The sequence below is a fragment of the Staurois parvus genome, unplaced genomic scaffold, assembly GCF_062004578.1.
Source record: "Staurois parvus isolate SC_StPar_1 unplaced genomic scaffold, SC_StPar_1.0 ptg000670l, whole genome shotgun sequence".
NCBI classification, from domain to species: Eukaryota; Metazoa; Chordata; class Amphibia; order Anura; family Ranidae; genus Staurois; species Staurois parvus.
Window position 1 is genome coordinate 2,877,535 of NW_028318466.1, and position 23,908 is coordinate 2,901,442.

The 23,908-nt window shown below is 41.2% G+C and overlaps 1 protein-coding gene across 2 annotated transcripts in view; it reads right to left on the reverse strand.

The window, feature by feature from the left end:
- ENTPD3 (ectonucleoside triphosphate diphosphohydrolase 3) overlaps positions 1-11,380 on the reverse strand; it is a 73,095-nt gene extending 61,715 nt beyond the window's left edge. The window contains exons 1-2 of one of the 2 annotated variants that reach the window (XM_089652064.1): positions 11,198-11,379; positions 10,990-11,036 (exon numbers count right to left, since the gene is read on the reverse strand). The gene's annotated coding sequence lies outside the window, so the exon portion shown is untranslated. Of the gene's footprint in view, positions 1-10,989; positions 11,037-11,197 lie in introns of both variants that reach the window. The other variant, XM_089652065.1, reaches the window with a different exon arrangement.
- Between the last annotated feature and the right edge of the window lie 12,528 nt (positions 11,381-23,908).

Sequence of the window (23,908 nt, forward strand, 5' to 3'; positions counted from 1 at the left end):
AAAAACTGACAGGTGTTTATGTATTCCCTATCAGCTAATAAGATTTTTCACAAGATCAACAGTTATTTTTTGCACTAACTGTATCTAACAGATACAACAAAACACTTTGAATGGTAAAGGGAACATATAAGAAATGTACAATGGTGTACATAGCTTTTGTGAATACTGCAAACAAAAAAGCACTTGTTAAGCAAACATACTGTATGTTCACCTACATGAGGTGCTGTCATCCATTACAGTTAATTTCAATAGATTTAGGATACAATTGTGTTTCAATGAGCAATCAATAACTACTAAAGCTCTACAAGGAAATGTCAAAACAATGGGTTGGATTTTCTTGGCTAAAGGCTATTGTTCTCCTTAGATAAAGCCAGTACCAGGGGTGTCTGCTCAGTACATAGAGATACAGTCTCAGGTGACACTAGGATATACTTGAAGTTCTTTTCTAATGTATTTATTTTATTTATTACAGGTACAGGCGTACCTCAGTTTACAAATCTAATGCGTTCTGCTGTACTATTCATATTGCAAAAAATTTGTAAACTGAAATGTGGTTTCCCATAGAAATGCATTGAAAACCAATTAATCTGTTCCGGAGGTCAAAAAAATTTAAAAAAAAAGTATTTTATCTGTTCAAAACTCTCTATAAAGTGCACTTTAAAGGCATAAATACTGTACAGGAACATGATTAAAAATTAATTTGTAAATGCATTGAAAACCAATTAATCCTTCCCGGAGGACAGAAAAAAGTAAAAAAAAAGTCTTTTATCTGTTCAAAACTCTATAGAAAGTGTACTTTAAAGGCATATATACTGTACAGGGACATGATTAAAAATTAATTCGTAAATGCATTAAAAACCAATTAATCAATTCCGGAGGTCACAAAAAAGGAAAAAAAAAAGTCTTTTATCTGTTCAAAACTCTTTAGAAAGTGCACTTTAAAGGCATAAATACTGTACAGGGACATGATTATAAATTAATTTGTAAATGCATTGAAAACCAATTAAACCATTTCAGAGGTCAGAAAAAAGTAAAAAAAAAAGTCTTATCTGTTCAAAGCTCTTTATAAAGTGCACCTTAAAGGCATGAATACTGTACAGGGACAAATTAAAAAAAAAACTTAAATGCATTGAAAACCAATTAATCCGTTCCAGAGGTAAGAAAAAAGTAAAAAAAAAGACTTATCTGTTCAAAACTCTTTATAAAGTGCATTTTAAAGGCATAGTACTGTACAGGGACATGATTAAAAAAACGTTTGTAAATGCATTGAAAACCAATTAATCCGTTCGTATTGCGAAAAAGATTTGTAAACCGAGGCATTATTTTCAATGGATTTTCATTCGTAAACCGAAAATTACGTTAACCGAGGTACGCCTACATGTATAGTGCTGTCAATTTACACAGCGCTTTACATACATATATTGTACATTCACAGCAGTCCCTAACCCTCAAGGGGCATACAATCTAAGGTCCCTAACTCACATACATACAGATACGAGTACCTGGAGGAAGCCCACGCAAGCACAAGGAGAACATCCAAACTCCAGACATGTGGTGCTGTGTTTAGGATTTGAACCAGCAACCCTAGAACTGGCAGTCAGAACTGCTAACCATTTAGCCACTGTGCTGCTCAACAGCCACCTCTTTTGACTGACAACCTTATCTTAGCAGAATACAGTTGCCAACCCACCCATGAACATCAGAATTTTAAAAACTACCCCCAAGTGCCAGCTTACTTCATGTGGCAGAGCTGAAGGCATTTGGGATGTCGACAGGGTATATACTCTACATGCTTATGTTTGGAAGAGTTTAGTTTAGTTAAGTGCATCTGGCCTTTGACTAGGTTGCATATCACTCAGAGTAACCTAAAGACCACCTACAAGAAGGCTTAGATTTCCTTTGACATCTGAGAACAGAAAAACAAGAGAAGATATGATCTAAGAGTTTGAGTTCATGACCTAAAACCAGGTGACAGAGTGCTGCTAAGAAACCTCAGCAAAGTACAAATTAGCTGACTGTTGGTAGCTTCCTGTGTATTAGATTTCACCAGAGGGGAAGACAAAGACTTTGAAGACTTTTCACCACATCCACCACTTACCACTAAGCAAAGCAGTGTGGCTTCCCACCCAGACAGAGTCACCGCCATCTGCTTTACCCTATTAGGTAAACCCTGGTGACTCATAGCACCTCTCTCCTGAGGAGGAAGATGAAGATAACTGAGAGATAACTATGGCAAACTGATCCCACTGTTGTCACTCCATCCAGTGTTGAAAATAATTTAGAGCTTTTTAGAGCTGATGAACCAAGTATTAATGCCACATTTTCAAGTTGAAAGAGAGCCCAAATAGGTGCCCTTTGAAATGGAGAGGAAATGAAGAGGAAACCACTTCACAGCCTCCCAAATTTCCAATGGAACCCACTGTCAGATAAACCACCTGTATCTTTGGAACAACAGATCTGACCTCCCATGAGACTGACATAGCTAGGGGAAACATTTCTGAAAAGGCCCTCACCACAGTACACAGACCAGATGACATACAAATGCATCAACAAACTGTGTCAGTGGGTTAAACCCCATGGCCTATACTCAACACACCCCTGATGGGACAATTTATTGCCTTCTCTTTTAGGTTAGGAACAGTTATTTGGTGCCATATGGATGCTAGTTTAATGTTAGTTACTTTGTATCTACAAATTCCCTTTGCTTGGGATCCAAAGACTTTTGGCAGGGGGACTTTTTAGGCTGTGGAAGCAGTACAGCTTGGACAACTCAGCTGTGCCTGCAGGAAGAACATAATTGGCTATGGTGGCCATGTACATTATCAATATTTGACCACCAGGCTTCTGTGGAAGAAAACACAGGAGATTCTATCCTCTTCTCTACAGATCCTAGCATTTAATGAACCTGAGAAAACTCACTCCCACCTTTTCCCACTCTGTTCATCTAAGCCCAAACATTAACATTTTATATAAGTTTTACCATGTTGGTGTAATTTCAAAAGGCGTTGTTATTTCTTTTTAATTCTTGGCTTTTCTTCAATAAATATATTGCAATAATGATGTGAAGGTCCTTGTTTAGGCACTTCACATCAGTCTCCCAGTTTAGCTCCTGCATTGTCATCCTGTCACATACGGCCCTGATGGAGACTATAAGTACCTGTGCCCAGGGCTTTCTTTCTGCCGGAACGCGGCGGTACTGCGTTCCGCCACCTTTTTCTTCTTGTCCCCGCTCACCGACTGCCTCTGCAGAGCTGACAAGCTATGCAGAGCAGCGAAAGTGACAGGTGCCGGACGCGGCTTGTTTATGTCATGCTTGCGCGTGCCCGGCACCTGTCACTGCCGCTGCTCACAGCCGGTGAGCGGGGACATGCACGCTTCACCCCCCCCCCTCTACCGCCAGCGTGTAAACATCGGGGGCGCGCGGCCACCCCCATAGGAAAGGTGTATCTTAGTACACCCGGCGGTGCGCGCTGACGTCATCACGCCCTCTGCTCGTCGATCCTACCATAGCGCGGATCGTCAGCATCAGGTAAGGAGCGGCGATACAATTTTTCTCGCTTTTCTTGCTAATGTGGGGGGGGGCAGTGTTACTCGCTATTCTTACTAATGTGGGGGGGGGGGCGGTGTTAATTCCATACATTTACTTTTATAGCCCCTCCCAAATTTTACTTGCATTCCTGTTCTCTAAAGGGGTGGTCCTAGGGTTTGATGGGGGCGTGGCCAGGTTTGGGTGGGGGAGTTCCACCACCTTTCCTCTGAGAAAAAAAGCCCTGCCTGTGCCTAAACACAATGAGCAGGCTTGATCCACAATTGCCAGTCCAGAGTGATTACTTGTACTAAATTATAGAACTAGGGCATGTAGATGGGAAAATGCTGAAAGAGGCAAGGAGAGATCAGTAGAACCAAGTTAGAAAAAAAGGTTTGAAAAAGGGTGACAATATTTTATGAAAAATTCATGGCAATTATTTATCATTCACAGGGCTTTAGAAAACATTTTTATACATTTAAAGTTTAGAATCATTTTGAAAGCTTAAATACAATATCATCTTAAAGGGTCAGTATTGGGCTAAACATCAAGAGTTCTCTTATGCAGAATAGTGAATCAATGCATCTTGTGTTTGCACATGAAGCTAGCTTTTATATACGATCAAAATATTTCTTCCTGTCAACCAAATTTCAGCCCCATGGATACTTATCAATTTCTTATTGAAATTCATAATTGCTACATTGTTTTAAATATACATGGCTGTCACCCACAATGCAGTTAAGAGTTACAAAATTCCAAATCCTATTCTGATTCATGTAAGTTTTACCATACTAGTATATGCTCAAATAGAGATCTATCTCTTTACCCAGGCCAAGTTCAGAATCACTAAACAGATTCTAAATAGATTTTTAGCAACATGCAATTTATTAAAGATATTTGCAAATTTATCATGGACCTGTTCTGAAGTAGTGAGGGAGGATCTTTGGCCTTTCCCCTCTCTACCACTGGGGCCTCTCTTTTTCGGGAGAACCCTCACCTAGTACATGAGGACCTGCTTTCGCTGGTCCCTAAGAATTGGAATCCACCTGGTTTTGGCTTGATGTACTAGAGTGCCTTGCCCCTGTCAGGAATCTTTCAGAAACCTTAGCAAACTAGCTAGTTACAAACAGGAAACTTCACTGGAAACTGTATTTAACAAAAGTTATTTTTATCTATAGCTAACAATACAAATTGTACCTCTTCACACACTATTCCCCAATCCTTTACCAAAGCATCAGGCCAATTCGACATTTGGTAGACTCTGGTGGTTTGAATAACCAACCAGACGTTAACAGCTCTGCTGCCATTCATTCCTAATGAATAATTGCATTCTCTCTAAAGAGACTCTGTCATAAGTTTAGAAAGATAAAAAAAAGTCATAAAAGACATTTATTATGCTTACTATTATTGAATAGAATCAAGGGCCACTACATCACTAGTATGTCCCTGCAATAAGCAGTAACAGGGAGGCGTAGGCATCTGACACACCTTGTAGTGTCGAACAATGAAGATCCTATCAATGCCTGTGAAGAGTGAGGATTCCATTCTAGAGAGGCACTAAGGTGTACATAGTTCAGGGTTTTTGTTTTAATGAAAAAATCTGAATTGTCTCCCCATCCCCATATTTGAGGGTAATACCGGAATCCTTCCTGCTGTGTCATTGTATTCCGACAGCAGAACTCCCCCACTGTCAGAATACACTGATCAGCACTGCAGCTGATTGGCTGCATGTGCTGATTAAGTGAAAATTTACCAACAAGCCAGTTCATGAGAAGTCAATCGATAGATATCTTCTCATGAATGGGAATAGGCATTAACAGGATGAATTGTGATCCATTTATGGCCATCTTAGTAGTAAGTGTAACATTGCCCCCAGAGGGGTTGCTGATAAATTTGTCTCCCTCTATAGTCCTGCACAGCCAGGCAATCTGCATTATCCACACAAGCTTGCGTTCCGAGTCAGACATCAGTCCTTGTGCTTTTGTTTTGTTGTTTATTAAGGGAATTTAGAACTGGGAGAGGGTAAGGGGGGTATAGGACGCTCAAGGGTACAGGAAACTGAGGACAAACATCCTGAAACTATTCACAGAGAACTGGAAAAAAAGGCGCTGTGGAAAATGCTCTCAGACAAGCACCTTAGTGGAGGTGCATCTTTATTGGGTGAGATAAAGTAGCAAGTATAATAAAATTAACCAGCCTGAAGTGGACAGTGTGATTCCAATGGACGGCCCGTCCGCTCTGAGGGGAGCTGAGATCAAAGAATGCTCCTGTCGACTTCAAATCACGTGGTGTCAGCGTACCAGCGTCCTGGGTGGTGTCACCATGGCAAACGAAGGCAGTGTCCGGCGTTGGCTTCAGCTGGGAGCATATGTGGGGTTACCAAGACGACATGTTTCGCGCAGTTGCGCTTTGTCTTGACTTGACAAAGCGCAACTGCGCGAAACATGTCGTCTTGGTAACCCCACATATTGCTACTTTATCTCACCCAATAAAGATGCACCTCCACTAAGGTGCTTGTCTGAGAGCATTTTCCACAGCGCCTTTTTTTCCAGTTCTCTTTATCATGCATATGATTAACAAGGCAGCAGTGGTGAGCTCATGATTAACTGTTCACATGTTTCCACCTGGAGTGGCCTCTCTGCGCTCATTTGTATGAGTTTTCCTGAAACTATTCACAAGCTTCTCTTTTGCAACACTGTCTCTGTTGGAGTGCTAGCCAGCATCTCCTTGATGTATCACCCCAGACCCCAGATGAAATTCTCCTCTTCACCCAGCACTCTGGAGGTTTTCCTGAGCAGGGGATCTGGCTCCTGTTCCTTTAAGATAGGTGAACAGTCACTAGCAGGGGACTAATCTGGTTTCCCACCACAGTGCTCCTTCCCCTATCTGCCCAGGGGGTGCAGGTGTACTCACTCAGATCCTCTCCTGTACCGCTTGCGGAATGGTTGCTACTACCAGGCCTATCAGCTGGGCTGCTCCTTCCCTGCCATACAGGTAGTCATTACTCAGGGTGCCAGTGAGCTGCAAGTTTTCCTCCTTTCCAGTGCCAGGCTCGCAGACAGGCCTCATCCCACTAGGCTTCCTGGAAACCTTCTTTCTCCAGCCTCACATCTTCCACCAAATCTCTACACCTCTCCCATCACACTCTGACCAATCTCCAGGGCTTTTATATTTATATGCCGGCACACACACACTACCCTTCCAGGGAAATGTAGTCCCTGACTGCCCTGCTCACCAGCTGAGTCCTGCTATTCAGCATCCAAGTTTCAGAGGGCTGTTCTGTCCTTGTGAGTGACCCTGAATCGGATATTCCCTGGATCAACTTTACCTACAAATGTTAGTATCTAATTATATTCTGTGTATCTAGGAAAGAATCCAGGCCTTTTTTAAAGCAATCTACTGAGCTGATCAAAACCAACTCTTGAGGGAGTCTATTCCACATTGTCACAGCTCTTACTGTGAAGAAACCTTTCCGTATTTGGAGATTAAATCTCTTTTCCTCCAGACATAAAGAGTGCCCCCTTGTCCTTTGTGATGACCTCAGGGTGAATAACACCCATGAATAATAACTATATGAACCACTGATGTATTTATACATGTTGATCATATCTCCCCTTAATCTCCTCTTCTCAAGAGAGAATAAATTCAGTTCCTCTAATCTTTCCTCATAGCTGAGCTCCTCCATGCCTCTGCACCTGCATATACAGATGCAATGCATATGAAAGCTTTTTTTACCTGCAAAAGGATTACATTTCTGTTTATTCTGTTCTGAGAATTACAATGCCCTGTCATAAAGTACAGCCAGGTGTATGAAACCACTTACTGAAGCAATATACTGGTGTCATCTCCCCAGAGGCCACATGGAAAAAGGTGTCATGGTCAGATGTGACTAATACTGAATTTCGTGGCCTCAACACTAAACAATATGTCTGGTGGAAATCCAATACAGCTCACCATTTAAATAACACCGTTCCTACAGTAAAGCATGGAGGTGGTAATATCCTGTTATGGGGGGGGGGGTTCTCTGCAGCAGGGACTAAAGCACTCGTCAGGATAGAAGGAAAAATGGATGGGGCAAAATACCATCAAATCCTTGAGGAAAATCTGCTGCCCTCTGCCAGAAAGTTGTCAATGGGAAGAAGGTTTACCTTCCAACATGACAATGCCCCAAAGCACACAGCAAAAATAACCACACAGTGGTTGAAGGAGAAAAAGGTGAATGTCCTTGCATGGCCTAGGCATAGTCCAGACTTACACTCCATTGAAAATCTGTGGAATGACTTGAAGACTGCAGTCCACAAATGGTCACCATCAAATTTAACTGAAATTAAGCAGTTCTGCAAAGAAGAGTGGGCAAGTATTACAAAGTCTAGATGTGCAAAGTCAGTAGCGACATATCCAAACAGGCTAAAGTCTGTAATTAAAGCAAAAGGTGGTTCAACAACATACTGACACAGGAGGGTGATCCTTTTTCCAACTCAGTGATTCTGAAAAGAAATAAAAATTCTGACATGTCGGTAATTACTCACCGTTGCCCGGTGATTATCGACAATCACGATGGGGAGGAAGACTGTTTTGTTTACAAACAGTCTTCCTCCCTGTCAGCTCGGGCACACTGCTTGGGATGGCTGTGCATACAGTGTGCTTGTAGTGTAGCACACACCTCCCGCCCCCCTAGTAAAACACTCCCTAAACACAGTTAATCCTTTGATCGCCCCTCACATTAAACCCTTCCTGCTCAGTGCCATTAGTACAGTATATGTCAGAATGCCCACCAAAGTCGCTGATCGCCACCATTACTTGTAGGGAAAAAAAAATTAAAAATCCCATTATCTATACCGCCATTTGTAAATGCTATAACTTTCACTTAAGCTAATTAATATACATGTATTGGGATTTTTTTTAGCAAAGACATGTAACAGCATACATTTTGGCCTAAATTTTTGATGAAATTTGTTTTTTTTAATTTTTTTACTGAACATGTTTAACCTCCCTAGCGGTATGATTATTTCAGATTTTTGGTGCTGAAAGCGGTACCATTATTTTGCATGGAAATATGTAGTTTTTTTATTGTAGGCTGTAATTTTTAGGAATAGCTCACTGAAATCTGTCTATTAAACATCCCGGGTATGATAAAATTTGAAACACGAAATCATAAATTATAATTTAATAAATAATCATAAAAAATAATAATATAATAATAAATTTAATTCAAAATTATAATCAAACCGAAAACACTGAAATTTGAAATAGAGCGCCAAGTTCGCACATTGCTGAGCAAAGTTGCAAAATCGTTTTCACCTGACAAATTTCCCCACGAATCATCACTCAATTCTGCAAGTGGTTCTGATTTACTATCGCTGTTCTCTAGCTGATCTAAACCCGCTTTTGACCTAAAGGGACACTTTTTGGACGCCATGGACGTTTCTCAGTTTCGAGGCAGAAAGAACAGACAAAATGCAGGCAGGGCACAGGACAAAGCACTAGGGACAATATGTATGTGAAATGGGTTGAAACAGCAATGTTTTACTATGAAAAATTTGTTTTGAAAAAAATTAAATTTTTTTAAATTTTCAAATTTCCCGCCGCCGCCGCCCGTACGTCCCAATGTCACAGGGACCGGAACACAGAAGCCGGATGCCGGCATCGGCCAGAGGAGATGGCCGGGGATGCTGCAGGGGACACATCGTGGGAGCAAAGGACAAGGTAAGCTCTGCAGGGACTCCCTATGCAGCGACACATGGTAAGCCCGAGTGTAGCTCGGGGTTACCGCTCTTGGTACTGACATTTTACCCCGAGCTACACTCGGGAATACCGCTAGGGAGGTTAATAGGAAAAAGTCCAAAATATTGTTTAATTTTTCTCAAAAATTTCGGGGTTTTTTTGCTTATAGCGCAAAAAATAAAAACCGCACAGGAGATCAAATATCACCAAAAGACAGCTCGATTTGTCAGAAAAAAAGGACATAAATTTCATTTGAGTGCAGCATTGCATGACCGTGCAATTGTCAGTTAAAGTAATGCAGCGTCGTAACGCAAAAAATGGCCTGGTCAGGAAGAGGGGTAAATCTTCTGGAGGGCAAGTGGTTAAAGAGGGGTGATTATTTCTAAACCAACTGTATTTTAATTGTATCATTGATAATGCGGGGCTTCACACTTTTATCTTTTTCATAGTGAAGGAATAGTACCTCATCACTGGTGTCAGTGGAGGAATAGTACCACGTCCAGGGGCGGACTGACAACTCATGGGGCCCCCGGGCAATAGGGGATCATGGGGCCCCTGTGTCCTTGCCCAAACTCAAAAAAGCCTATGAAAAAGGTACCAGGGGCATCGCATTGGGCCCCCTACTGACCCTGGGTCCTTGGGCAGTGCCTGAGTTTCCAAATGGTCAGTCCGCCCCTGACCACGTCTTTGGTGTCAGTGAGAAGAATGGTACCACATCTTTAGTGCAATATCAGTGTGAGAATTAGTGTCCCAAGGGCAAGAAAAAGACAAGCAAAGGGCTGAATTTGGCCCCTGGGCTGCAGTTTGGAGACTAGATTAGTGTGTAGGAGTTTAGAACCCCTGTCAGTATTGTTTTGCAGGGTCTCCATTGGAAATTTACCTTGATTTCCTGCCACAGTGGAAACACTGTTACAAAGAGAGTAAGAAAGGAAAACCTCCCCAACAGAACATGGGCATCAAAAAAGTCTGACAGCAGTTGCAACTGTTCTCATCTTTACCCAAAACTAAGAAAAAAATGGTTAGAGATACATTTTAAAGAGTAGATGTACACAACACAATCATGTAAATCCTTGTGCCTGTGCTGTTCTTGGTCGTGTTCACAAATATTTAACACAGTTCATCCCCTGCTGCAAAATTACAATGTTGCAACGTCTGATCAGTAGGGGGGAAAGTAGACAGAGGAAATGCTTTCTACTGTGTCCAACAATCTGATGACATGATCTCAGCCCCAGCAAAGTCACTCAATTAGAGCTCATAGAAAGCTTCTTAGTGATAAAGCGTATAGCTTTTTTAAATATTTTGTCAGGCATTTATTCATGCAGGCTTGTTAGTTAGTAAAAAATCTAATATAATGACAGCCGAGCCCGAGGTTCACATGAATAATGTAGATAAATTCCTGTTCAACAAAATTTTATTATGGGACTTTATGTGGGCTACCCATTTAGAGTTTACACATTTAATCTTTGCAAGATGTTGTGAATCAGAAAAACACAAAATATTGCTACATTTAGTAGTGAAAATTATATTTTGTTATTTATATTTATCTATTTACTGGAATTTCCTTTGGAAAAATACAGCTTTTAACTAACCAGCCCTATGTACTGTCACTGTCAAGTGCATGGGAAAGGATGATTGACTATACATTTCAAGCAAACACTAGGTCATTTAAATTTCTATACATTAAACATAATGAAAACACTTTACCAGCCAGCTCTTCCAGCAGCAGGAACTATACATACCAGTGATGTAAAGGGATGTCCTTATTCTCTGACATTAACAAAAATCACTAAAGAGATTAAAAAAAAATATTTGTGAAGTACTCACACAGGTTTGTATATTCAGCTTACATAGATATGAAATATCAGTGGAAGGCATCCCTCTATGCATTGAGTAACCCCCTATGTAGGTTCATATACACACATAGAAGCGAGTGTATCATGCTCTTACCAATTTCTCCAGCTCAGTGAGCAATCAGCCCGGACCTAACAGTTTCAAATCACAGTACGCTGCAGCCCAATTAAATTAGGTAAATGCACAATCCCATTTCAGCGAGCACAAGCACAGAAGTGATGAAGCAAGGATGCACCAAGCACCATGTAAATGAATGGGTTCAGGAGGTAGCATTGTGTTATACAGAGCTGATAACCACTCCTCCAGCTGGGGAGTATCCAAGACATACAAAGAAAGCAAAAGAGGGAGATTCATTTCACAGCAGGTAGGCAGAGAACCACTGTCTACTCTATAATACACATTTCTCATCTACATTGACTTATCACCTAAGGAAATTTCAAGTCCTACTGTGCATTGTCTCCAGCCTAAAGTATACATAAAGCCAAAAACTGAAAAAATAAGATTTAAAGCTTCATTACAGGCAGATTTAAAAAAACACTAATAAATGTTGGTCTGCATTCATTAAAAAATGAAATGCATTTTTTAGAAAGCCTAACTGGATCAAGCAGGGACCAGCTGAATTTTGTATGTGGCCCTCCCTGTTTGACATAGATTCATAGATTGACTTCTGTTGAACAGACAAGCTGGAAAACTTTTCATGATCAGCAGCTGCAGGCACTGATCAGAATATTCTGACAGCAGCTGGAGCCACTGTCAGAATAGTGTCCCAGCAGGGGGGATTCCAGCATCCACCTCCTTTGTGTGGGTAGCCAACACCCCTGAAGGAACTGCTAATTTGTATCCGAGGTTCATTTCCCAGATAAATTAGCAGCGGCCAGGCAAACAGCAATGTTCACTTCCTTAACTTAGTAAACAGTCAAGGGCAGGGGTGGACTGATCATTTGGAAACTCGGGCACTGCCCGAGGGCCCGGGGTCAGTAGGGGGCCCCATGAGATGCCCCTGGTACCTTTTCATAGGCTTTTTTGAGTTTGGGCAAGGACACAGGGGCCCCATGATCCCCTATTGCCCGGGGGCCCCATGGGTTGTCAGTCCGCCCCTGGTCAAGGGTTGCCTTTTTAAAGTGTTACTAAACCCACAACAGTAAAATCAGTCTGTATATGCAGTAAAGCATGCTTGTTATAGTCACTGTGGAACTTAAAGTGTTAATCCTCTGCATTTTGTAAAAGCACTGTTTGATCCTGTCTTCTCTTATCCTCCCCTTCTTCCACTGCCCCCCCCCCCCAACTCCTTATTTCTTGATAAGACATATGGTGTGGAGTCACTCTGCACATGCTCAGTTTGGTGTGTATTGCTAGAGAGTTTTTTTTTTGTTCTTGGGAGTGTGCATGTGATCAGCACAGGCCAATCAGTACTGTCCAGACAGAAGTCAGGGGTTCTGCATCCTCTTAGAGCTAAATGAAAACCCATCCTACAAGCTTTACCAGTGCATGGCTGGACACTGATAGATGTCACAAGACTGTTCTAACTGCTGATGAGAAAAGGTATTTAACAGTATATATTTACTAAAATAATTGCATTTCCATGTTCTGTGTGCTGTGCGAGACCAGATAGAGTGAATGCAGGGTCCTGGCTTTAGTAACACTTTAAAGTTTACTGCAAATTAACTTGGATGGGGCTTAGGGAAGCTGTGGGATACTCCAGAACTCTTCCCTTTGCAGCTACTTCTCAGAACAGTCCCTTCAGCAGTAGGGAGAAAAAGTGGGCAGCACTGGGACACCATTAGCAATGTCCCAGGCCAGGCAAGTACACTGGGGTTTAAGAGCAGCAACACTCACTAGGATCCTTCTCTCATGTCTGTACTCACAGTGTCCTTGGGACTTGGATGTCTCCCTCCAGACTCAGGCATACAGTCTCCTCAGTGAAACCTCTATACCAGATCCGCAATGAAACCCCTCTAGTAGCTCTCAAAGAATTTGCAACAGAATAGACCCCAGCTATGCACAGTTGGGACCTCCATGAGACTAGCAGGAACTTTAGCTGGACTGCCAGGAAGAGCAGCAATCCTTTGGGCTGGAATCTTCTCCTTCTTTGGAAGAGCAGAGCAGCTCCAGACTTCAGACTATTTATGCTCACTCCCAGCTACTATCTGTGCACCCTCCCCCCAGGGATTGGCTGGTACTACATAAATAGTTATACTGTAAATTTTACTCTTCTAGTCTACTACTTTAAAGAACCATCCAGAAGGCAGGGGGAAGCAGCCAGAACCACAGCTTGTGAAACTCAGAGCAGACCAGAATAATCACAAGCAGCACCGTTGATATAGGAGAGGAAAAGAAATAAATATACCTAGCCTACATGTGGATGGAGGAATCTGTTTGTTTTCTTTTTCATTCAGCCCACTGAATACAATACTCACCTTCAGTCTGGAGTTATTCCCTGTAGTAACTCTTCTCCCCCATGTTCCCAGTTTAAGGTAGAATGATGCTCAGTGTTGGGGGGCATAGAGCTGAGCGAGGTTTGTGGCTTTAAAACGATAGTCATTTTCTAAATCTGCAACTTTTATTAAAATGACAACTGGTGATACTGCCATAAAGGTCCTTGTTCAGGTAATGTTTTGGTGATAATACCCTGTCCCAGTTATTCTTGTGCATTGTTGCCCTATCACAGTTGTTGCTTCTTGTAGGCTAAAGGTACCCATAGACTATTGTTTCACTGGATGGCCCCAGGCCTTCCTCGACAGGTCTTGCTGCAAAAATCTGCACTGGTTACTATTAGGAAGTATTGTAAATGCGCTTGGGGATGGCTAAATCAAAATGTGGGCAAAGCGCTGGTTCACTTCAAGGTCCAAGTTTTGAGATGTCTAATTTAACTGATGATAAGATGTCTAAGTGGGTTGGCTTGGTGTTTTGGTTTCAAACACTGACCTAGTATGAAGGACCTTGTACTCAGGATATAGGTAAATCATCTTGTCTATCAAATATATATTTCTTTCCTTATATCAGTAGGAGCCACAAGAATACTGTCCAGGTCCTGCCCAGTTACTTTGCCAGGTACCTAGGCTCATTCGCACATTTCTCCAATAATCAGTCTAGGGGTGTTGTTTTTTGTTATTTTTATTGTTGAAGAATTGGGATAGGGATGAGGGCGTTGAGTAGGATACTCCAGAATAGAAACTATGTACACTGAAGACTTTGTCTAATCTTCAGAGCAAACTATATCGGAGTCTGTGCTTGAATCAAACAGTGGACTTCAGCTTTATGCAGCAGTAACAAGTAGTAGCAGCAACAGCAGTAACTTCTTTAGAGCCCTAGAGCAGTGTCCCCTAAAGTAATAATGAACGGGTTCTTTGGAACGGGTTCTTTGGAACACAAGCCTGTGTTCCCTTTGCTAAACCTGCAACTGACTTCCTAGCACCAGAGGGGGTTAAACAGTTCTCAGTCTCTGAGATCCTTAGGGATGTCTGTACTCACAAGGCCCAAGAGCAGTTGGACACCTTCCGTGATATCAGGCAAGATTTTTAGACGACAACCCATCAGTCAGAATAGCAGAATTCGGGTCTCAGCAATTCAGGCCCTCATGTAGCCCACCTGAGGCCTATGGCAGCAGCTGTCTGGGACAGCAATGTGCCCTCTCCCAGGCTTGGGCAATCCTAGAAAGGAAAGACTAAAGTCCCACGTGCTCACTGAATATATACAGTTACTCTCTGGGATAGGCTGTATCAATATTCATGCTGTCACCTGCATAACTCCACACCTATCACTCAGAATCTTCTACAGTTTCCTGGATACAGAGGAAGCTAGGCAGACTAGCAGCACCTGAGCACACAGAGCAGACCTAAATAAGGACCAGTTCACACTGACTTGCACTAAAATGTATGGAAAATGGATATACATTTCTGTCCATTTTAGCCGTGCGCTGATGTCCGTTGACATACTGTACATTTTGCTGTCCATTGCTATACATTTTCTCATCCGTTGACAAACATTTTGACGTCAGTCGAAATGCATTTTAGCGTGTGTTAAAGTGTACTGCATTTTTGCATGATATCCTGTGCATTATCCTGTGCAGTGCGTTGACATCTGCTTACATCTATTGCATTGCACTAAAATGCACACATGTTGAATTTTAGCGCAACGCAGGTCAACGCAGCGTTATGGTATGAATAGGACACATTGGAAATGATTGTATTTCAGATGTCCTTCCATTGATCTGCGTTTTACAGCTGCACTAAAACACAGATCAATGCACTGGTGTGGCCTTCAATGATCACAGCTCACTCAGTACAGTACACTGCCTATGCCTTTTCCTAACACATATTTACAGCCACTCTGGCTACAGAGTGACAACTAAATTTACAATATCTACCTAATCCTAGCACCTACCTAGAAGGGTGCTACATATCCTACTCTAAATACAACAATGAAGGAAGGGAGTACAAGCAAACACCCCTAATGCCTGCCTAAACAAAATGGAAATTGTAACAGTTTACTGAATGACTCCAACACAAATCATCTCACAACACAAAGCAACACAAAGCATCATTCTGCACCAACTAAGCCTCACTGTTTGTCTTCTCATAGATTATAGTAGATTAAATGAAAAAAAAAAACATTACGACAAATAACAATCACTGTGTGAATTTTCATAGCATCCCCAAATTAAACCCAGAATTTAAAAACACTTAAAAGCATTTGTAGCGCTACCCCTGGAGGAGCCACTTGTATTTTTGCCCAAGTTTCCCCCTTTCCTTGCCCTGCAGCCAGGCACCAAGTATTTTTCACAACCAGGTACACCTACACTTGCTCTTTTGCCTTCAATGACCAGTCTAGTGGATGTTTGTTTTTGGAGTTTTATTGTAGAACTGGGGATAGGATTAGGGGATTTAGTAGGATACGCTAAAATTAGAACTACTAATCACACTGTGGACATCTAGCTGATCTCTGAGTTGAGCACTGTTGAAAGTCCTGAGTGAAAGCAGATAGCAGGCTTCTCTTAGATTGTAGCAACAAGTGTTCTAGAAGTGAGAAAAGTCCCTTTAGCAGTAGTAGTAGTAACAGAACTGAGCTCCTCTTACACAAACCAGTTACGACAGACTGTGACAGCCCAAAAGTAAAATAGTTGAAAAAAAGTCCTATGCAGTAGCAGCATTTGGACAAGCTCTTAAGAACACTAGTCAGTTTTTCTCTTTTTTCAGACCCAAGCTAACTATCAAGCACCAGAGGGGTAGAAAAGCACACAGAAATCCCAAAATCCTTTAGTGTTTGTACTCACAAGACCCAAGGAAAGAACTGTAGCCTCCTTCCAATCTTCCAAGCGAGACCCTCCAATGATACCAGACAGGTCTTTTGCAGACAGCTCCCCTCAGTCAGCTTACTGTAGGACCAGGGTCATTCTCTATGACTACAGGCCCTCAGGTCAACCACCTGAGGCCCGCATTAGCAGCCAGTGTCCAGGCGAGACAAGCCTGCCTCCAGATTGTCTTGGTTCAATCCTCTCCCGGGAAAGATTCTGAGCCCAAGTGCTCACAAAACATAAATACCATCATGTAAATATAATCCTGATGTTTGAGGATAACTGCTATTTAATCACATTTTGACTTTCATTTTTCTGAATACAAAAGCTTCTTTTTAGTTCCAAGAATATTAGTAGTAGGTGTCACCAACTGTACACAAAATACTGCAGCAGATGCCTGTGTTATGGTTGTAAATGGGTGTGGGCACATGGAAGCTCTAGGAAACAGCCATTTTGTTAAGGTCTCAGCTATTTTGTTTTTCATGAGCCCAGTAATCTTACCCCATCCCTCCTCCTGCAAATTATGGAATTCATAGCATTAACTTTTAATACACTTTAAAAGAGCCTGTTATTGCAAATTAGGGACAGCAGACACCAGCACACAGGCCTTTATCAGAGCTGTAAACTGCTAATTAAGCCCTGCAGGATGCCTGTTTCTACAGACCATAAAGCACTCTACAGATTACCACTTCCCTCTGACCTGTCGTAAAATAATGACAAAATCCGTCCTTTCTGTCACACATGAGGTGTAAGGCAATTAAAGCTCTAGGAATGCGTAGCATGCCGTAAAACATCTACCCAGAAAGGTGACCTCTGCCCAATTCACAACTTAACAAAATCCACACACAATTCATAAAATCCAACAGGACCAAGACACAATAATAATAAATATATATTTGAATGGGGAATATCATATCGAACAAATCAAGATCATACATGACTAAGCTAGAACAGACAGACCCATCCGAAATACTCAGTGTTTGGTATCCCTGAACACAAAATATATTGCTGAACAATAATCTACCAGTTTCCAGAAAGCAACCTGTACATAGTGAAAGATATTAATATTAGTATAAAACTATATTTGGGTCATAAACAGGGTGACCTCTCAGCACCCACCCCTTAAACCGGATGATTGGTCAGATGGTCTCTGTCAGCACCCACAGAAAAGGGAATGGCAGGACCTGTTGTCAAGCTCTCATTTTACCATCAAGGAAGGAATTGGTTATGAGAGCCAATAACACCTTGTTTATTGACTGAACTCTGCCAAAACCAAGGACTTTGCAAGAACTGTATTCTTCATTGTCAACTCCTTTTTCATTCTCTGTTGCTTTATGGTTGCTTTATTTCTTTGTAACACCTTTTTTCTGTAAATATTTTATTTGCACCAATTTGACCTTTTCATTATTAAACTCTATTTTGAAAAGTATTAAAGTTGTCCCTAATGCAAACTAAAGACTTCTTATCTCTTGAAGAGTGCTACTGTATATGACAAACCTCTGAATATACCTGTCTGTGGTAACAGTGTGTGTTCACCTAGTTTGTGGTCTCGCAAGCTGGAAAATTTTTGTGCATGGTGCAGCTGAGAGTGGCATTGTTAAGTAAGGGACAGCATGGTGAGATTGACTGTTTTTTTGTCATGAGTTGGTGAGAAGGGCAGGAGTCGGGCACCGCATTCATCACAATGGTACTCACAGAATCCTTACCAGGACTTCCAGATTTTCTACTCACAGATTCTTGGTGGGGTTTCCAGTATTTCTACTTTCAGAGTCCCTGTCAGAACTCTCAATTGTACTTGCAGAAGCACTGCCAGGCTTCCAATGATACTCACAGAATCCCTGCCAGGACCTTCAGAGATCCCTAAAATTATGCTGATCTCTGACCAAAATGTTATTTAATCTCCAGCCTTTAAAGTGGCTAGTTCTGTGCCTTATCACCAGCTATCCTTTGTAAACCACAAATTAAGTTTATTATACTTCCTGACTGCCTAACTTGTTGCTGACCCAGATTGACCTGATTCTCCTCTTGACTGCCACCTGCCCATGACCCCTACCTGGACCTGGATACTCTCTTGTCTTCCACGTGTCCATGGTCTCTTACTGAACCTCATTACTCTTCTTGGCTATTGTATTGTGTACAGTCTCCAAACCATAGCCATTCTGTTTCAGCTACTCCCTTGGTAGGGCAATCCCGAGAGCTACGACCTGGTGAAAGCTTGCAGAAAAAAAAACAAAAACAGGACCACTAGGGTTTCTGACCACCATCAGGAGCTCTAATGAAGACCAGCTGTCACTTAGACTGCGTACTGTATGTGTCCTCTGATCAAAAAGGTGCAACCTTTGCGTTGACTAGTAATGTGCCTTATCATCAGCTGTCCTTTGTGCAAAAGAGATAATATACTTCCTGATTGCCTGATTGCCTTGTTTTGCTTGCTTGTTGCTGAACCCAGCTTGCAGTGAAGAAAACCAGAACCATTGGAGTTTTTGGTTCATCTCCACCATCAGGAGCTCTGGTGAAGGCCAGTTACCACTTAGACTGTGCCATGGGTGAGCCCATGTCACCTGCTAGGTCAGTTTGAGTGCTTCAGAAGGTGTGGTGATAAACTCTCCACTGTTTCCTTTCCAGACCCATTTTGTTACTAGCATGGACTTTACATAGACCTGTTTGTGATTTTGGATGCATTTGTTCACTTAAGATAAATCTCAGACCTCCTATATACTCACTACAACTAAATAAGTAGCTGCCAAAAACTAGAATTCTTTAACCTTTTTTGAATATAAAAGGAAGAAATTTGCAGGACTTCATTTAGCAAAAATAAAAATGCTAACAACCTTCCTCATCTTGAATTTAGAATACTGAAAAGCTGGGATTCTTCATTGTTCTCCCTAAAAAATTTTCAAAGTTTGGTTGCTTCCAAATTTTAAGACTAGGGCTCTCCAGGAACACATTTTTCAAAACTGTTTTCACGCACTACCCATTTTTTTCTGTTACTAGCTGTCGTTCTCCATAACCTTATACTTCATTTCCAGCTCTTTTGTTAATGCAGGAACATTATGCTCCTGTAGCCCTATAACAGATTCTGACTTATAAAGCAGAACTTCAATTCAATGCATGCTCTGTTCTCTTTGCAGATAATGGACAGTTATTCATATATACACACAGTAATTTCCCCAATACGGGAAGACATAAAAACGACACTTACACTTCAAAGAAGCGTTATAATCTGTTCGCATTACCTGGACATGTTCTATTCAGAAATCAGACAGCAAAGTAGAAATATAAATTCAGGGCATCCTGGAATTAGCCAGAGTAACATTCTAACAGCCTCTGAAGCTATCCCCATTGTGCACTGTATATTCAATGAAGGCAGGGATTGAGACTTTTGCTATGGACATTTGGATCTAATTTTTTATTTCCATTTAGCTGTGTGGACCAAATGTATGTACATATTAATGTTCCAAAAATGAACTTCTCTATATGAGATCATTTTTGTGTAGACAGTATAATCTATATCATGCAGCATTTTTAAACTGGAACCCAACCAGTATAATTTCCTATATTCTTTAACCACTTGCCACTACCCCCTTCCTGCCCAGGCCAATTTTCAGCTTTCAGTGTTGTTGCACTTTGAATGACAATTACACGGTCATGCAACACTGTACCCATATGAAACTTGTATAATTTTTTTCACATAAATAGAGCTTTCTTTTTGGTGGTATTTAATTGCGACTGGGTGTTTTATTTTTTGCGATATAAACAAAAAAAGAGCAAAAAAATTGAGAAAAAAGTTTTTCTTTGTTTCTATTATAAAATTTAGCAAACAGGTAATTTTCCTCCTTCACTGATGTGCAATGATGAGGCTGCACTGATAGGCAGCACTGATGGGCACTGATAGGTGGCACTGATAGGCAGCAGTGATGAGGTGGCACGGATAGGCAGCAATGATGGGCACTGATAGGCAGCACTGATAGGTGGCAATCCCTCCTATGACAATGATCGGTGCCAATCCCTCCTATGACAATTGCCGGTTATTGGCAGTACTTTCCTCACGCTGTGACAGCGTGAGGAAAGTGCAGCCAATAACCAGCAACTGCACTTACCGGTGATCTGCTGTGTCATTGAACACAGCTGAATATGTGGTATCAGGCCTCTGTGATTGGCCTTTTACCACATCACGTGATCAGCTGTGTTCGTAGGACACACCAATCACAGAGATCGCCAGGGGCGTGCGGGAGGGCGCGTTCTGGGAGGACATCATATGACGCTCTCCCAGAACTCGAAAACCTCGCTGTAGCCATCGTTTGGCTATAGCACAGTTGTCAAGTGGTTAAAGAATAATTCCAGGTATGGACATTTTTATATAGTTACATTGGTCCAATATACCCATGCATATACCCTACATGTGGGATCCTTCTAGAAGCTGAATATCACTGTAGTAGGTACCACTGCTCCAGTGGTCTCCACTAGCTTCCGGGCCGATGTGAAGCAGTTGCTTTGCTGTATTGTGAACACAGGAGGTCAGTTGCTTGGCATGGGCACCATTCAGAGCATACTTTGAATTCTCTCAATGAATGCAAGCATTCTCTGATTGGATGAGGTAGGGAGGTAGGGCAATGACATCCCACTCTCCACCTCATCCAATCAAAGAACGCTTTGCACTCATTGAGAAAATGCAAAGCGGCCTCTGAATGGCACCTGTGCAAAGCAGCCAACCAGTGTTTCCAACACAGGAGGGCAGCTGCTCATCATAGTGGAGATCACTGTAGTAGCAATGTTTACTGCTGCGGTTTCCAGCTTCTAGAGAAGGGATCTGCAAACTTTCCAAAGAAAGTGCCAGTTTACTGTCCTTCAGAATTTAGGGTGGCCAGTTGTGCCCAGTGGGAGTAAACAATGCCTGAGCTTGGGCATTAGGGAGAGAAATAGTTGGGGCCAGTGGAAGGAATAGTGCCCCATTGTTGGTGTCAGTGAAAGAAATAGTGTTCCATCGTTGGTATCAGTGGCAGAAATTATGCCCCATTGTTGGTGTCAGTGGCAGGAATAATGCCTTAAGGGCTGGGTAACGGCAAAGCAAAGGGATGCAGTTTGGAGACCACTGTTCTAGAGGGATCCCACAGCTATGCTATAGGCAAAGTTATATTGCACCACGATGGACCAATGTAACTATGTAAAAATATCCATACCTGGAATTCTTCTAACATGTTAATGTAGTTTTAAAAGTTGTCTTCTGCCTTAGGTTCCTTGGCACTTCCTGTTATGGGTTGACAACTGTCTCCCAACTGTGTTCCTGCATTATTACCCTGTAAATTTTGAATTCTACCATTGCTAGCATACATTGCACCGGCACAGTATACTGTACCTCCGTAAACAGGACTAGAGCAATGGTGTGCAGCTAAAGATACCTTGTTCTAGCGTTCCAATATTCTGTCTCCATCAAACAAACGTTCAAGGCCATGTACACTGGAAGTGGCTGAAAAAGCCTGGAGGATATCAGCAGCACTGGGGTGCAACAGGGGATATTAAAGATTGTTTTGAAAAAAGCCATAGTAGTTGGCAATTGTTTATGTTACACACGACTTCAGCAAACAAAATGTCTTCCAGTTAGGGTTTACTTTAACGGTATGAGTATATGCTGTATTGAGGTGTCATGTAAGAAACATAGTAACATTAATAATGTTATTGCTAGACATAAAAACAATCATAGACAGAGCAGCATAGCCTTGGAATTATGCCATATTTAGGAACTCATTAGATGAAATATATCACGTTAGATTCTAGTTGACAATAATACAATAGGGCTTGTGATGACAAATTCTTGGTGAGGAAAGAAAATGTACCAGCTTGATTAGATGATTATCCATGGTATGAGGAAGGAAGGAAGCTGTTAAAATACTTAACATATACAAGAAAGGAATCATTGTGTATACTGGAGCCAAGTTCCTTACTTAGTTCCTAATTTTTACAGCTGATCTCTTTTGCAGAGCCAATGTTTGCCCTCCATCTGTGGCTGCATCGCATTGCACAAGGTGATGACAATAATGGAACATAACTGTTTGATAAGTATTGGCATGGCATCTTCACTGAAAGCACATGTGACAGAATGGAAACGGGAGAATATTTGGGAGTTGTGGATAGAGTGCTGTCTCACTATAACAGGAAGCACCTAAACAAGGACCTTGATGGTAGAATGGTAAGATCACTAGGTATTCTTTAAATGAAGCATACAGATTTAAAAAGACTTAAAACAACTTTTGGTTTTCAATAACTGTTTATTTAAGAAAAGGTTTTAAAATTTTACAAAAAAAATGTAGAAAGAGTGAAAAGAGAAGACATTCCATAGGTACCATATATCACAGTAACATAAGAATGTATAGATGACATATCATACGATTAAAGATATCAAAAAAATACTTCTCATATAACAAGAATATCAGCAGGGATAGACCAATGTAAGTCCACTTAAATACCTTCAAAGCAGGTCAATCCACACAATAATATGCAAATATAAAAAAAGTCAGGAGAGTAATGAAGGATACCAGTAGACAGCGGCAGATAAGATAGCAAGAAATTGAAATGTACCAAAGTCAGGGAGAAAAGTCTAGAGAAACAGGGTACCAGGCCAAAAAGAAAAGAAAATATAAAGCCACTCCACATGTTTTAACCCAGCGCAATTAGGAGGTCCTCAATGTTAGGTAATTGTCCCAGATATCCCATATGGTGGTAAAATTAGCTAAATTGTTACTTAATCTAGGTGCAACTTTTTAAATTATGCTAAACTGTTAGCCTTATATGCGATTTTATTGTTTGAATCTACATCTACATTAAGGAATTTTGGTAAATTTATGGTCATTTTGCTAATGTTCTTTCTGTAATATTATTTAAAATATATTAAATCTTGCAAATTAATATTTAATATTTAACAGTTGCAACTAGCAGTGTGCATTGAGTGAGGCAGACAGAACCTCCTCCTCTGACTGCTAGCAAAGAGGGAATCAAGTCTTAATTCTTCTGGAAAATCTTCCGGAAAGCAAAAATGTAATGCTGGGCTTGCATATTACATGGCATAGCATGCTTTTCATACAGTCATGAGTGTACTGTATTTTGTCACTTGTCCTGTAATGTTAATATTTACATTATATACTCCATGTAAGGACAGGATACAAAAAAAACCTCTCAAAAAAGATATGGACAGCAATAAAACCTTTACAAATATTTATAATCCTCTTTATTGAGAGACGTGTATTTCAGCATGTAAAAAAGGTTTACTGTATCGGCATTTCTTCTCAGCTACGGCTGTCTTGGGCCAATTTTGAATCAACAAACAATCTCCATAATTACTAACAATATATAAAATATATGTTGTTTTCAGAGCACTTAAAGTGGAGCTTGCAGTAAAAATCAATTGCTGACAGTGTGTCCAAAAGGTACTTATAAAAAAAGTAGATTTTATACTTACCTTACCTACATCTTCCATCCGCCTAGGTGAGAGTAAAGTCAAGCTCTTTCCTTCAAGAATC